Source organism: Ambystoma mexicanum, chromosome 4q, assembly GCF_040938575.1.
Source record: "Ambystoma mexicanum isolate Mex_15411 chromosome 4q, UKY_AmexF1_1, whole genome shotgun sequence".
Lineage (NCBI taxonomy): Eukaryota > Metazoa > Chordata > Amphibia > Caudata > Ambystomatidae > Ambystoma > Ambystoma mexicanum.
In genome coordinates, this window is record NC_090928.1 from 417,418,911 (window position 1) to 417,433,285 (window position 14,375).

Below are 14,375 nucleotides of genomic sequence, written 5' to 3' on the forward strand. Positions count from 1 at the left end.
TGAGGTAGGTTAGTTTGGCGAACTTGACCGCAATATATATTAGCTGCATCTAAGGAGGGGGGAAGGAGGACTTGGAAAAGGGTCTGGAGGTGGCAAAGTGGAGTAATACTGCGGTCTCTGGTGATGATCATCCACAATCTCATAGGGTTATTCCCACCCTATGTGATCCTCCCTCGGTACACCACCCCCAGGGGGGCTATTATGCTGTGGACGCACGGCGCTGGCCCCAAGGGAAAGGTCTTCCCCCTGCTATGGAAGAATGGACGACATCTTAAGATTCGTCACATGGCCCATGTGGATTTCAGCCGCATTGGTTTTATTGTTTGGGGAGTGCCCATTCAGCATGGAGCCTGTGAGGAGGAGGATGCAGTGCTTAGCTCCATCACCTGCATGCAGAAAATGCAGAAACATCACACACTTCTCTGTCAGTATGTTACGATCCATGCAGTATCAGTATGACTCAGTAACTGTTCATTTTGCTAACTCTGCGCCCTTCTGCGCAGGTAATTGACGGCCATTTTAAAGACTTCTGCGGATGCCGTTTTAGCCAGATCAAATATTTAGTTTCTTTTATTGTGAAATAGACAAATATATAACTTACAAACCCGCCAAGACGATGCCATAGGTTTTGGTCATTCTTCAACCCCATTCCCCTGCCCCCAAACCCCTTTTGTAGAATTGTGCTAAGGGGAAGATACCATGATTCGCCAAAGATGTCACTTTGTAAAATCTTATTTACTGTTAAGTGGAAGAACAGCGCCGTTTTAAATAAGGATCTTTTTGAGAACTCCAAAATGAACTGTTGCTTATTTTTTTGGAGAAAAGAGGACTGGCAGTGTGGTTTCACCAGGTATTCAAAGATAATATTTTTAAATATATACATTTAAATAAATAACTTTTACAGAGAAGCATGCGAGAGTTAAGCATCATCGAGTCTGTAACTGCACTGCCTGCATTTGAAAGTGTATGATTCTAGTTCGTGTACGAGGCACCCTAGTTCAAACCACAGCTGATTCCATTACCATCCTTAAACTGGTTTCTAATTCCATTCATGAGCTGTTGGTGCTGATTCGTGGAGCCGTGGGGTATAACATGTGCAATGGGGCAAAAACACAGCAAATTCTTTTTCTGATCGTAAAGTGTTATTTACACCAAAGCTCTTTACATAGAACATGTTTACATGCAATCTCACCCGACCGAAGTTCATGCACCTTTATCGACCTCGGAAGGATGAAAGGCTGACTTGGCCTTGCCGGACTCGAAACTGCGACCTGCAGATCACACAGTTCACAGCAGCGGGCGTTCAACCTGCTGTGCTATCTTAACGGCTGTGAATCCGAAATAGAACCAACAGCTTTGATTATGGGCCAGGCACCAAGAAGATTTTGCACCTGGGTGAAGATGCAGGAAACTGATTTTACCCGACAAAGAGCGAAAATAAATCATTTTGAATTCCCCTTTCTCCCTCCGTGATAAGGTGTGAAGAAACATTATTTTGTGCAAACTTAGGGGCTGATTCATGGAATTATGTGCGCCGAAAAACGGGCTTTGTGCGCCATTCTGCCCGCAAATCCCCATTTGTGAAACATGGTTTTGCGCGCAGAATGGCGCTCAAAGCCCGTTTTTCGGCGCACAAAATTCCATGAATCAGCCCCTCAGTTGCACCGTTCACATTTGAAAAGTGGAACAAGGGTGAGTTTGCTCCAATTCATATGAGCACAAAAAAAACAGCGCTAACGTTCTACTTTTTTGCCCAGTGAAGACTTTGGGGCTCATTTCCAAAGAAGTTACCATAGTAACTCTCCTTTGGCTTACTCCTGGAGAGACACAGTTACCATAGTAACTCTCCCTTGGCTTACTCCCGAGAGACAAAGTTACCATAGTAACTCTCCCTTGGCTTACTCCCAGAGAGACAAAGTTACCATAGTAACTCTCCCTTGGCTTACTCCCGGAGAGACAAAGTTACCATAGTAACTCTCCCTTGGCTTACTCCTGGAGAGACAAAGTTACCATAGTAACTCTCCTTTGGCTATGTCCCGAGAGACAAAGTTACCATAGTAACTCTCCCTTGGCTTACTCCCGGAGAGACAAAGTTACCATCATAGTACAGTGGCGTCGCCAGGAATCAAATTTAGGAGGGGCACAGAGGGGGCCAAAGACAAAAGTAGGGGGGGGCACAGACAAAATTGAGGGGAGAACATGGTCACTGCTCGTCTTAGGTAGGGGAGGCACATGGGGGGGACTCAGGGGGGGTCCTGGCCCCCCCCAGGCCCCACCCTGGCGACGCCACTACCATAGTAACTCTCCCTTGGCTTAACTTTACAAAGTTACCATAGTAACTCTCCCTTGGCTTACTCCCGGAGAGACTACTCTCCCTTGGCTGGCTTACTCCTGGAGAGACAATTGGATTCACAAAGAAGTCAATTGGAGTAGCTCGGATTTACTCCAGCCTTACCCTTTGGACATTTTCTGAAAGTTTCCCAGTAGAAACTATTTGTTATGTATATCCAGCAAGGTGGCGAGATGCTGCGATAGCGGTCATGTTAGAACAGCCCTATGGCTGGGTATAGCATTGCATTGCATAAAACCAAGGCGTACAGCAGTTTACGACCTCCTACACAGCTTCAGGTGATTTTACACATCTTTGCAAGGCGGAGTGGGAGAAATACATTTCCTCTTTAGAGTTCCCATTCCACCAGGAAAACCTGTTTCACGGCAGCAGGAGATGTTCATGCTGGTGCAGATGTAAGGGGTTCGTTCCACTGCCATGCGCCTCCATTTAGCACCCGCTGTAAGAACTTGTCCGTCTTCAAAGCGTAATTTGAAGGCTGCATTTACATTTTTCACAAAACGGAGAGAAAAAGGAAACGGCATTCACGCTTCCCATTTAATCCGTTTTCTGAAAGGTGAACAACGTTATCTGAGCAAGTGCTAGCGTTGGTGGTGCCTGCAGGCAATTTTCACTTTCAACAAAGTGACCCGCTACCATCTGCTTTCAGATGTCTCCAGCCAGGGTCGCATTTTCTCCGGCACGAATGAAAAAGTGGCCCACAGTTGCAAATGGAAATTAATTCCTATTGTTGTACTGTCTGAATAGCACGGGGGGGGTGGGGGAGGGCATGGCGGACGGGTGGTGGGAGTTTTTTGATCAAATATGATGCAAATTGTGCATTTTAAAGAATAATTATTCAGCAAAAATGGTGAAAACTACTAGCCACATGGTGGTGAAGTAACTTATCAAACTGGCCCACTTTAACAAAAAAAACGGCCCCAACTCAGCATTTTGTGTTTTTGGTTCGGCCATGGGCCTATTGCCCTATAGGCCAGTCCGAGCCTGTCTGCAGCCCACTGTGCAGTTGTTAATGTTAAAGGACATTTGTACCGCGCACTGTCACCACCGGAATGGTCCGCTGGCGCTCTGGTGGATCTGAAAAGGAAAGGGGCTGGGGTGAGTTAGTAGGACCGAGCAGGGAAAATTGCAAGAGAGCAGTGATGTGATGTTGGCAGCTTCAGTTCGGTTAACACTGTTCGCTGAGCTTAGGTGTGGTTTCTGGTTGGTAGCCATCATGTTGTGTTGTGCAAGGTTATGTGTGATTTGTGTTGTGCCTTGGTACATCCTTCTAGAATAAACTGGAATAGCACTGTATTGTTGTTGTATGGTCTATGAAAGGCATCTAGTTACTTACCAATAACCAAGTGATATTTCTTTTAATTTTTGTTTGGATCCTGTACACAAGGGATCACAAGGTACATATGGGGGCATGTTACTCCAATGTAAATGTTTTTGGTGTGACACACTACACACAAAACTATTCAAGCAATTCATGTTTCTTAACTGACATATATGTCTATCTATCATTCTGTTTTCCTTTTGGGAAATGGAACGGATGATGGAAATGTATCCTTTTGTTTTGTCTTGTGACATATTTGGTTTCATTTCAACTGAAATCTGTTGGAATTGACATTGCACACTGATTCCGCTTTGTTTTGTTTTTTTGTTCTGGCTTTTCTCATGTCGACCTTTTAATTACTAAATTTGTATGAGTTGTTATTTTGTAAAATATGCCCTAGAAGAAGAGCTGAGCTCGAAACACGTGTCAGCTGGACCTAATCAGATTGATTTTATTTAGTTGCATTACAAAAGTTCGCAGACACACGTGCAGTGTGATTGTATCATTTTATGTTCTTGTTCCCTATTGGTGGAGACTTGAGCAGAGGCTCCACGACTCGATACACTCACCCGCTGCGAGTTTGTTGACTATTGGATTGTGCACAATTGATGCCATTGTGTAAGTGCTGGGATTTCCTGTTCTTTTCTGCTCCTTGGACACTTTCTGTGATTTGTTTTGTTGTTGCGGTGTAGTGATGTTTGTGTGGTTTGGTGTGCTTTAGAGGTGTGGTTGTATTTGGTTAGAGTTTGAAAGGTGTATGCAGAACGGTGTGATTTTTAGGGGGTTGGTTAGTGGCATCGCTGCCTGGATGTAATGCATGCTCATTTCCAAATTCTTTCTAGATGTGGCACGTGAATATCTCCACATTTCTAACTAAATGTGGCACAGGCTAATATATACAAATCCTGCCTAGATGTGACGCAAGCTAATATTCAGAGTTATATCTTAAAAGTGGCACAGGATAATATTCACAATTCTATCTAAATGTGACAGTGGCTAATATTCACGATTCTATCTAAATGTGACGCACGCTAATATTCACAATTCTATCTGTGTCGCATGCTAATATTCCACATTTCATCTAAATGTTGCACTCGCTACAATATTCACAATCCTGTCTAGATGTAACGAAAGCTAATATTCACAATCCTGTCTAGATGTGATGCAAGCTAATATTCATGATTCTATCTAAATGTGAAGCAAGCTAATATTCACAATTCCATCTAAGTGTGACGCAAGCTAATTCTCAGTTCTTTCTGGAGTGGCTAGCACAGTTAGGGTACAGTTCATCTAGATGTGAGAGATGGCTATGCAATACAGTTGACAGGTTAGTGGATATATATATATAGGGTTGACAGTTGCTAAAAAAGAGAGTGTACATCATGCAGGCTTCAAGCTAATGGGTGGTGGGGAAGATGAGGAAGGAGAGAGGTGGGACAGTTTAGTGGGGCGCAGCGATTTCTGTGCCCCCTGTCTCCTACACCTACTTTGTTTGTTGCTGCTGGTTGACGGCTGCCCTGAGTGTGGAGGTCAGAAATGGCTTTCTCTGGCCAATCAGGGAGCGGTGGCAGTGGTGAGGGAGGCCAGAGAAAGGAAGAACCAGCAAGCTGGCTGCTTTGCAAGCGAGGGAGGGCAGCGTTACAATTTAACCAATCCGAATGGTGGGGGTCGCACTATTTGTCGCTGCCTTCATAAGGGCAGAAGGCAGTTAAAACTGGCCTATCAGGGAGGAGGAAGGCAGGAGCAGGGAGGAGTGCAAGGAGAGTAGAAGAAGCAGAGCGAGAAAGCAGGGGTAGATAGTGTAAAGAGTGACAAGAGAGGAAACCAAGAGGTGGAGACAAGATGGAGGAGGGGGGTCACAAAGAATCAGAGCGAGAAAACAGTGGAAAAAGTGAGAAAAAATGAAAGGCAGAAACCAACGACAGAGATGGAGGAAAGACAGAAGAAGGATGCAAACAGCAGGGAAAAAGGGGAAGCAGGGAGTGCACAGTGCGGGGAGGAGGACACTCACCTTGCAGGGGCCAGGACGCAAGATGGAGTGGAGCAGTCTTGGTCCTAGAAGGTGGTTTTGTCTTCCTCTGAAGGGAAGGCCATTCAGGGGCAGGGGAGGTGGGTCGGGAGTGGGAAAGGGCCGTAGAAAAAGGAAAGGCAGACGAAGGATACAAACAACAGTAAAGAACAGAAAAAGATGGAAAAAGGGCAGGGGAGAGGTCGCATATGAGAGCCTGGTCGGCAGAGGCCGTAGAAAAAGGAAAGGCAGACAAAGGTTGCAGACAGCAGAAAAGAACAGAAAAAGAGGAGGAAAAGGGCAGGGGAGAGGTCGTATATGGGAGCCAGGTACAGGCAGCGGCCGTAGAAAAGGGAAAGGCAGAAGGAGGATGCAGACAGCAGAAACGAACAGAAAAAGAGGGGGAAAGGGGCAGGGGAGAGGTCGTATATGGGAGCCAGGTACAGGCAGAGGCTGTAGAAAAGGGAAAGGCAGACGAAGGATGCAAAATCAGAAATAAAAAGGGAAGCTGGGAGTGCACAGTGCGAGAAGGGGGACACTCGCCTCGCAGGTTCCAGGGCGCAAGGTTAATGGTTCACCTCATAAGTGAAGGATGACTTTAATCTGCTGTCTTTGCACAGACACCTATCCTAATCCTCCACAGCAAGATCTGTCAATGGAAGAGTAAGCTCCAGTGGCTTACCCAAACAAAGCAGCTTGCATCCCTTTCACACACTCCCAAACCCATGCCTTGTGTTTCTTCTTGGAACTCCTCTTTTCCTTTTCGCGCTGCTTCCTCCCTTCGTTCACTTCATTCTCCGGTGCACTTTCTCCTCATCTGAATCCCTTGGCTGCGTGTGCAGTAGTTCAGTGCCGCGGGAATGAGGTTCCCAAGTTTCTCAACTCTGTGCGCTACAGTGAGCCCCCTCGTCGAGCACTGGCGAGCATGCGATTGCTGAGCAAACCATATTTTTGTAGATGTGGTAATTACAGTTCTAATAATTGATGAGACTCCAGATTATACAATCAATTTCAGTTGTTGCGGCCGATTGAATGTTAAGGGTTGCTTAGAGTTAAATGCACTTAGCTGCAATAACAATAGTGATAAAAAAAAAGCTGATTTAAAAAATGCCCAAAGTGTAAAATATAATTATGCCGAGTGGTAATCAGACCCAGCAGAATCTTCAGTCCTCGCTTGCTCTTCTGCCCCAATTCCAGAGGTAGACACCACTTTTTCAAAATGACAACTTTACCGACTGCATTTGTTAACACATATTCTAAGTTTGGGTAAGGTAGGTAGAAGGTGGTTCAGGTCTCCACCCGCTTTTTGTGATAAAAACACTGTCAATAAAAGAAAAATCAGCAAAGCTTCATAGGACCATTGCAGAAACCTAAATTGTAATAGGTTATTTATAAAGCGCTTTAATACCCAGAGCTTTCTAAGCGCGGACACGGGGATCGAACCTGTGCTGCTCCGCATCGTCTTGCTTCCAAGACCCGTTGCCCCCAAGCTATCCTCCCGAGAAAGCATCAGGTTGAGAAATCCTTCATCTCTAGAGTGTGCAGATGCCGTGTGCAGACCTTAGCGGCCACACGCATGTCTTGCAAGCAGGACAGCGCCGAGCAGCCTGGCGCGCCTAGAGGCTGGACTCTGTCATGAAGTGCAACACAAGAACCCCATTTCATTTTTTTTTCAACAGAAAATCAAAGTGGGCGGCAATCATTAACATTCCTTGCGGTATATGCTATCAGTGAATACCGACCTGATGAAAAGTGGCAGTGCAGCAGGGGCTTCTGCGAGCGTCTCGGCGATACGGGTCACTCTTCGTACGACGCTCCACTCTCTCTCTGCATCAGCGGACCCCCGTCACCTACCCTTGGAGTTTCATCACCGCCACCCGCTCCCCCAAGGTTATATATTAGCTATTCCTGCGCCCTCCTTGCCAGCGTTCTGTGACGATGTTCCCTTTCGGTGTTTGTTAGTCGTCAGTGCAGCCCCCCCCCCCACCCCCCTTGGAACAGCGCAGGGCAAACGTAAGATCAATAAACTCCAGCAGAGAGCGGTCGCACTGTGCTGCACGTGCATGCCACATCTGCCTGCCGTGTACAAACGGTTCCCCAACGGGAAACGCCTCGTAAGCAGTCACTGGGAGACTACACGCTGTTCCCCCATGATGCTTCAATGTGCTTTTAATCACGCTATTTACATTTCTCTCTCTCCCTCTCTGAAAGTGCGTGTTACCCATCAACCTGGTTGCGCCCCCGTACACCCGCCCCCCTGTGGAGGAACACTATCAGACCGCGCCATCCCCTTCTGACCTCGGCACGCAGGCCTCTGCTGAACAGTCACAAATCTTTCTGGCTGAAAAACAGACTCGGAATCAATGCCAAAGCGCGAAACACCAGGAGCAAGTCTCTCATTTGCAGACAAGTAGCCCAAACGTCACCCCCCACCCCAAATTAGGGCTTAGCATTGACAGCCCACCTCATCCACTCTGACCTCTGTAGGTGCCGGGTCCCTGTAGCCCTCTACCCCCTCAGAGTACATGTCCTCCCAAAACAAGTAAACACAAAATAACGGTCATCCAAAACAGTTTAAGCAGTAAACAACCACCCCAGCTGCTTTACTGCCGGAAGTTAGCTTGCAGGCCGTTGCCATTTTACTACCCAGCCGCAGGAGCCGGGCCGAGCTGGCATCAAACTCTGCCGTCCAAAAGGAATTAGGATTCCCTCCACAAAGCACGTAGATTTTGTAGTCCTTGCAATGGCAAGTGTTCTCCCGCACTTGCTTGCCAAACCAAGTCATCGTTTTGTCAAAGGTGCCCGCAATGGCAAATCTTCCCCATTTCTGCTTTCTCTTTCCTGTCCCTCTTAGGGTTCCACACCCCAGGCTTCTCCAACGTCTTGCCCCTTGGGCACCATACGTCTAAAATCTCCCTACGACTGTTGAACACTTTTAGCCCAGACACTGTATTATTCCTTGAAAGCACAAGGCAACTCTGTGGTGGTGCCTCTGTAAAATAAAGAACATGTGTATACAGCACCATGGTCCAATGACAGTGTACACATCATTTTTAGTATTTCTGGTGTGTGAGGGTGCATAGTTGCCAAGTTTCTCAGTTCCATGTAGAATCTTTGAGCCAGTCTTGTTTTTTTCTCTGCACTACATGCAGGGACTTGTAGGCCCACCCTTGCAATGGGAAAAACGAAATTACAAGTTCTGGCATGCATCTGGAAGAAAAAAGCAGGACTGGCTCGAGGTGTCACGCATGGAACTGGGAAACTTGGCAGGGAGGGTCATAGCTGCCAAGTTTTCCAGTTCCATGCGTTACACCTCGAGCCAGTCCTGCTTTTTTCCGCACTGCATGCTGGGGCTTGTAGAGCCACCCTTGCAATGAAGTAAAACATAAATTGCACGTTCCAGCATGCAATTGGAAGCAAAAAGCAGGAATGGCTCGAGGAGTCACACATGGAACTGGGAAACTTGGCAGGGAGGAGGGAAAGTGAAACAGTTCCTACTGCTGCCCACACAAACCGGACTTCTACCCCCACCTGTCCATTTGTTACTTAGCTCTTGAGCACCAACTTCCATGCACTTGTGCAATTCCTTTCCCTTGCACTTGCACAATCTGAATGTCACCTGGCCTAGTAGGATCGTTGTCTGTCTTCCCTCTGTTCCCCCTCCCTTGCCTCGTCGCACCTTGAAACACTTGTGTATAGGCGCGTTATAAATGCCATATCATGTAGCCTAACCCCTGTGCCTGGATGAAGTGTCCTCCACCTCTCCTTGCCGTTGCCCTCTTTCCCATTTCGCCCTTTCCTTAGCCACCTTTTGAATGATGCAAATGTATAATAGTTAATATTACACACTTTGATGTTTTCTATTCAATTTATCGACCTTGAAAGGATATCAAACGGAGTAAGGTCTGCCAAGATTCCAACCTTTGACTGCAAATTGCCCGCAGATCCCTGAAGCATCCGCTTAACAGACTGAGCTATCATACCAGTTTATCTTTTTCAGTCACCCAAAAAGTCTGATTCATGAAAACATTTCGGTTAAACATTTGTTCAAAGAATGGGTGCTGAATTGAGTAATATATTCTATATCATTTAGCCAGGAGCCGTCTCCTTTCCTTTCTAGCGAAAACAGATTTTCCATACTAACGTGAAGGAAAGTCGTGATTCTATTAAAGACACAGAGGCGAAGGCTTATGCTAAACTCTTCTCTTTTCTTCTCGAGCAGCGCATTTAAAAAAACACAACTTCAAGTGAAAACCCAAGAAAAAACGACAACTTCCAGTACAACAGTCTTTTTTCATAGTTTGAACTTGACTTACTGTGACCATCCACATGATCCTCGCTCCACCAATCCCGGTCTTTCTCATGCTTCAACCTCTTCGGCTCCTTTCCATTTCCCCTGCTGCTTCACAATAAATGTAACCTCTGAGTCCCAACCAGTAAACGCTGCAACCCAATTTCTGACCGGACCTAACTTCTCATGAACCCGTCCGTTTAGTCTCAGTACCTGCAGAGGAGACACAAAGTAACCCGAATTGAAAATTATCTGGACAGGCAATCGTCACTCTAACTAGCTGCTCCGCACTAAATTCGTCGCTCTTGCATCCTTGCTATGCGCAATTGAGCGGGTGGGATAATCCTTTGCCTCTATGTCTTTAATAGAAACATGACTTTCCTGCACGTTAGAATGGAAAACCTGTATTCTATGTCAAGACAGGCGGCTCGGTTTATGGTTGTTCAAAGCTTACTCACCACCAACAAGGAAAACTGGTTGATCTGTTTAAAGAAATAGCCCTTAGAAATTGACTTGTTCGTCCAGTCTATTGACTTCAGAATATCTTCTAGCCGTGCCCCAATGCTCAAAGCCTTATACGCCATTGCTTCCTCTCGCTGAAAGTGCTCCGTATGCAACAGTATTGATACCCGCTTGCTGCATGCTCCATCAAACCCATCTGGCCAGGGCAGCGGGGGAGACTGCCTTGAACGGTTTCCACATGGCAATAAGGAGCTGCGATTCTCCAGACGGTCTAAGCTCTTCTATCATTGCCTTATAAGCTACAAACTCCTGACGAGACAATGCTTGGGCTGCTCTGGGAATGCTGGGTACGAGAATGACCTGATGCTAGTCTTGGTCCTCTTAGAAATGCGACCTCCATCAGGGAGTAGAACCTTCTAGTTATCTCTAGTGCCTTTACATCCTAGACGCTTTTGCAGGAAAGCAGACAGAATAATGTTGTTACTTTGGCAGAAAGAACTTTCCTTGAAAGGCTATCATTATCGGGCCACCTCTGAAAAGGTTTCACGTCCCATAGTTGTGAATACTTCGACACCAGAGGGCCCAAATGTTCTCTCCTCAGCAGCCTGCATGCTAAGGAATGCTCCCCGACTGGTAGCCCCTGCATGCACGCTCATGTCCTGCCGAAATCTCAGATCTAAAGCTATTAAATGCCCGATATGCGTTGTCTTGAGTGGCCATCACGGCTTAGAAATTAACAAAGTTCATCAGTTCTAGCTGGATGCAGGTGCCTTGCTAAACACCAGCTATGCCATTTGGCATAAGCTGCCCTGTAAGATTTTGCTGTTCTGGGGGCCTAGGACTCTGTAATGAGGCGTTTAGCTTCTCCCCAAAGGGCTGGCTTGCACCAGGTACCCCTGAAATTGACCATCAGGGTCAGACTCCCTAGCAGCACGAGAGTGAGCCTCGCCTGCTGGACCTTGGAGAATCGACTGTTCTTTAGAGAGCAGAATGGGGCTTCTGTAGGACACCTCCAGTAGCCCTACGACCCATACTTGCCCTCTCCATGTTCACCTGTCGCCTGTCGCTTCTGCCTCCGCATCCAGCCTCCAGCTGTAAAACTGCAGAAGCCAGCTGTAAAACTGCAGAAGCTGTCTGTTCTGGAGATACCTTGAATTCCAGTCGTTCACCTGATTGTCTAGGCCTCTGAGGTATTCTGCCGTCACACTGATGTTCCTCTGGAGGCAGAAATCCTTCACTAGCTATGCTGATATTCCAGATCTCATCCCGCCCAGTCGGTTGATGTACCTGAATGCGGAGACGTTGTCCATCTTGAAAGGACGCAGCATTTTGCTCTCCCTTGCATCCAACATCTCACGGCGAAAGAGCCCTCTAGCAACTATAGGCAGTGATGTGTAGGTTGAGCTTTTTCTCCGACCATCTTGCTCTGTTCATCAATTCACTGCATCAAGGCCCCCAGCCATTCCGGCTGGTGCCTGACTCGATCAGTCCGGGCAGGATCTGAAGATCGCTCTCCCGTTCCATGCATCCATGTGGCAGAACCACCAAGACAATTCTTCGCTTCCGGAAAGAAAGGTACCCTCCCTCTGATCATATGAGATGCTGAATCTTAAGGTGCTGCAGTGCTCGACAGTGCAGCGGCCCCAGGAAAATCACTGAATCGATGAAGCTTGCCGGCCTACCAGTCTCGATAGCTTACTTAGCGATATCAAATCCCTTGCTGTAACAGACCTGATCTCCTTCTTGATAGCTTTCACTTTCACTAAAGGGAAGCTGAGGATCTCCATAGCGTCATCTACAACGAAGCTCAGGAACTTCAGTGACTGAGAATGCACAGTCTCTAATTTCTCTCAGTTGCTCAGGAAGCCCAGCTCCTCTAGGAGCGTGGTTGTTAGATTCACCTCTGGAGCAACTGCTTATCTTGACACATTAAGTAGATGTTGTGTAGGTATACAATGAGCCTGATCCCCTGCTTGCGTAGTTTGCTCACAATGGACATGAGTAGCTTGGTGAAACACCACAGTGATGACGCCAGGCCAAACGGCAGGCAGGTGAATTCCCATCGCTGGTCCTGCCACAGGTACCTCGGGAAAAGATGATGCGGTTGGAGGAGGATCCCTGAGGTCTATCCATGCCAGCCAGTCTCCCTTCTGCAAGATATCCTGCAGCAGGTGAATCCCCTCTATTTTGAAGTGGCGCTGCAGTAAGAATGCATTTAATGCCTGGAGGTTTATGACTGCCTCAACTTGAGGTTCCTTCTCACTAGTAACATGTTGCTCATAAAGGTCTCCGGGTCGGCTTCAGCGGCGCAATTGTGCACTTTCGCTGCAGATCAGCTATTTCTTCTCCCAGCAGATGCTCGTCTTCCCGAGAAAAATGTATCGGGCCTGAAGACTGCATCTGATTGGGCTCCTGGTAACATTCCAAACAAAAGCCCTGCACTGTCTCTAAGACCCAAAAGGCTCCTGTGATAATTTTGCTATTTCCCTGCGTGCTGTGCGAGTCTGCCCGACGGTGGGAATTGGTGTGCTTGCTCACCTGCAGAGCAGCGCTGCTGTCGCTCTCACCAGAGGTATTGCTTTGTTCCGTACCACCAGCCCTTGCCTCTGCCTCTTACGAGGGGAAAAAAGGGCTTGGGCTGGCGGTCTTCTTGCTCCCTCCAGGCGGCTCTGTTATTGGCAGACCTCTGGAATGAAGAGCGGCTGGCTGAGTGGCCCCTTGCACTGCTAGCCCTTCCAAAAACCTTAGTCCTGAAGACTCTTGAGAGATGCTTGAGCCTTGTCCAGCACTGCATAGGTGCAGGCGAACTTGACCGTGTCATTAATGAAGGAGTTGCCAAAGTGCTTCCCTTTGGCGGCAACCGCTGCTTAGGAGGAGGCCAGCTGTCCTAATTTGGGGTAAAAGTTGGCCAAAATAGACATGTGCTCTGTCGCTATGGTGCAGTTCACATTCCCTAGCAGATTGCACGCTGTGCCCAGCCTGCAAGAATGCTGGGATCTAGCGCTTCTTGTCATTCTTTTGCTTCCTTAGCCATCTGCAAAATCTTTGGTAGGGACCCTACATTGTCTAGCTTTTTGCCCCGACAGGACCTCCACAACCTGTCAATTCCTTTCTAAACGTCTCTGCCGTACCGCCCCATGAATGTTAACATGCGGTCATGTATCTCTGGCGTCTCCGCCATCTTATCTTGCACATGCGGTCTAGGACACTCCTCTCGGAGTTTACTTCTCGCCTCTTTGTCTAACCGAGTGCGGAGGCGCTTCCTCAAATATGAAGCTTCTTTAGCTGGCGGCTCCCGCTCTGCTGACCAAGGCAGAATTAGGGCCTTTGGGTCGAATTTGACCCCTGCTTCAGTCATTTCTTCCCTGCGCCTCTACCTAATTTTCTTCAACGTTTACTGCGCCCTGCTCATGCTTGAAGAGGAGTCCTCCCTTTCATCTGTGCTGCATTCTGAGGACACAGAATAGGCTCTTGCCCTCGTGTTCCTCCGAACTCGAGGAAAGGTAGTGGCCACTTCCTTGGCTTGAGGATTGCATTCGGCTCACATCATGCCAAGACCTCGCTCACTTGACGTTCTTGCGCAGTCTGTGCAGTGAGCCAAGGGGGTATAGGCGCTGCAGGCCCTTCAGACTTTCTTTCTTCCCCTAATCTGGTGCAGCTGCAGCCTTCTGGTTCTCGTTGATTGCTCCCTCTTAGTTCCTTCATGCCTTGTGAGAAGGCTATCCAGTCCTCCACTATGCTCAATAGCTTGCTGAGCCGCCCCAGGTCTGCACATACCGCCTTCTGGACAATGTGTCCAATTTTCTGTTTGACCCTACCGCATACTTCTTGTGGCTGATTTGATTCCTCAGTGGAATCCCCGGCTTGTCGCCTCCTCATGATTCTGTGGTTAGAGGAGATAGTGAGCAGAGAACTACGGTTAACTTTGGCCAACCTGGGGCTG

The 14,375-nt window shown here is 47.6% G+C and overlaps 1 protein-coding gene across 2 annotated transcripts in view; it reads right to left on the reverse strand.

Annotated features, from left to right (window-relative positions):
- The window catches only part of AGT (angiotensinogen), a 290,330-nt gene extending 282,577 nt beyond the window's left edge, over positions 1-7,753 (reverse strand). Inside the window, exon 1 of one of the 2 annotated variants that reach the window (XM_069607999.1) lies at positions 7,422-7,753. The gene's annotated coding sequence lies outside the window, so the exon portion shown is untranslated. Of the gene's footprint in view, positions 1-5,158; positions 5,182-7,421 lie in introns of those variants that run through there. The other variant, XM_069608000.1, reaches the window with a different exon arrangement.
- Positions 7,754-14,375: the final 6,622 nt, after the last annotated feature.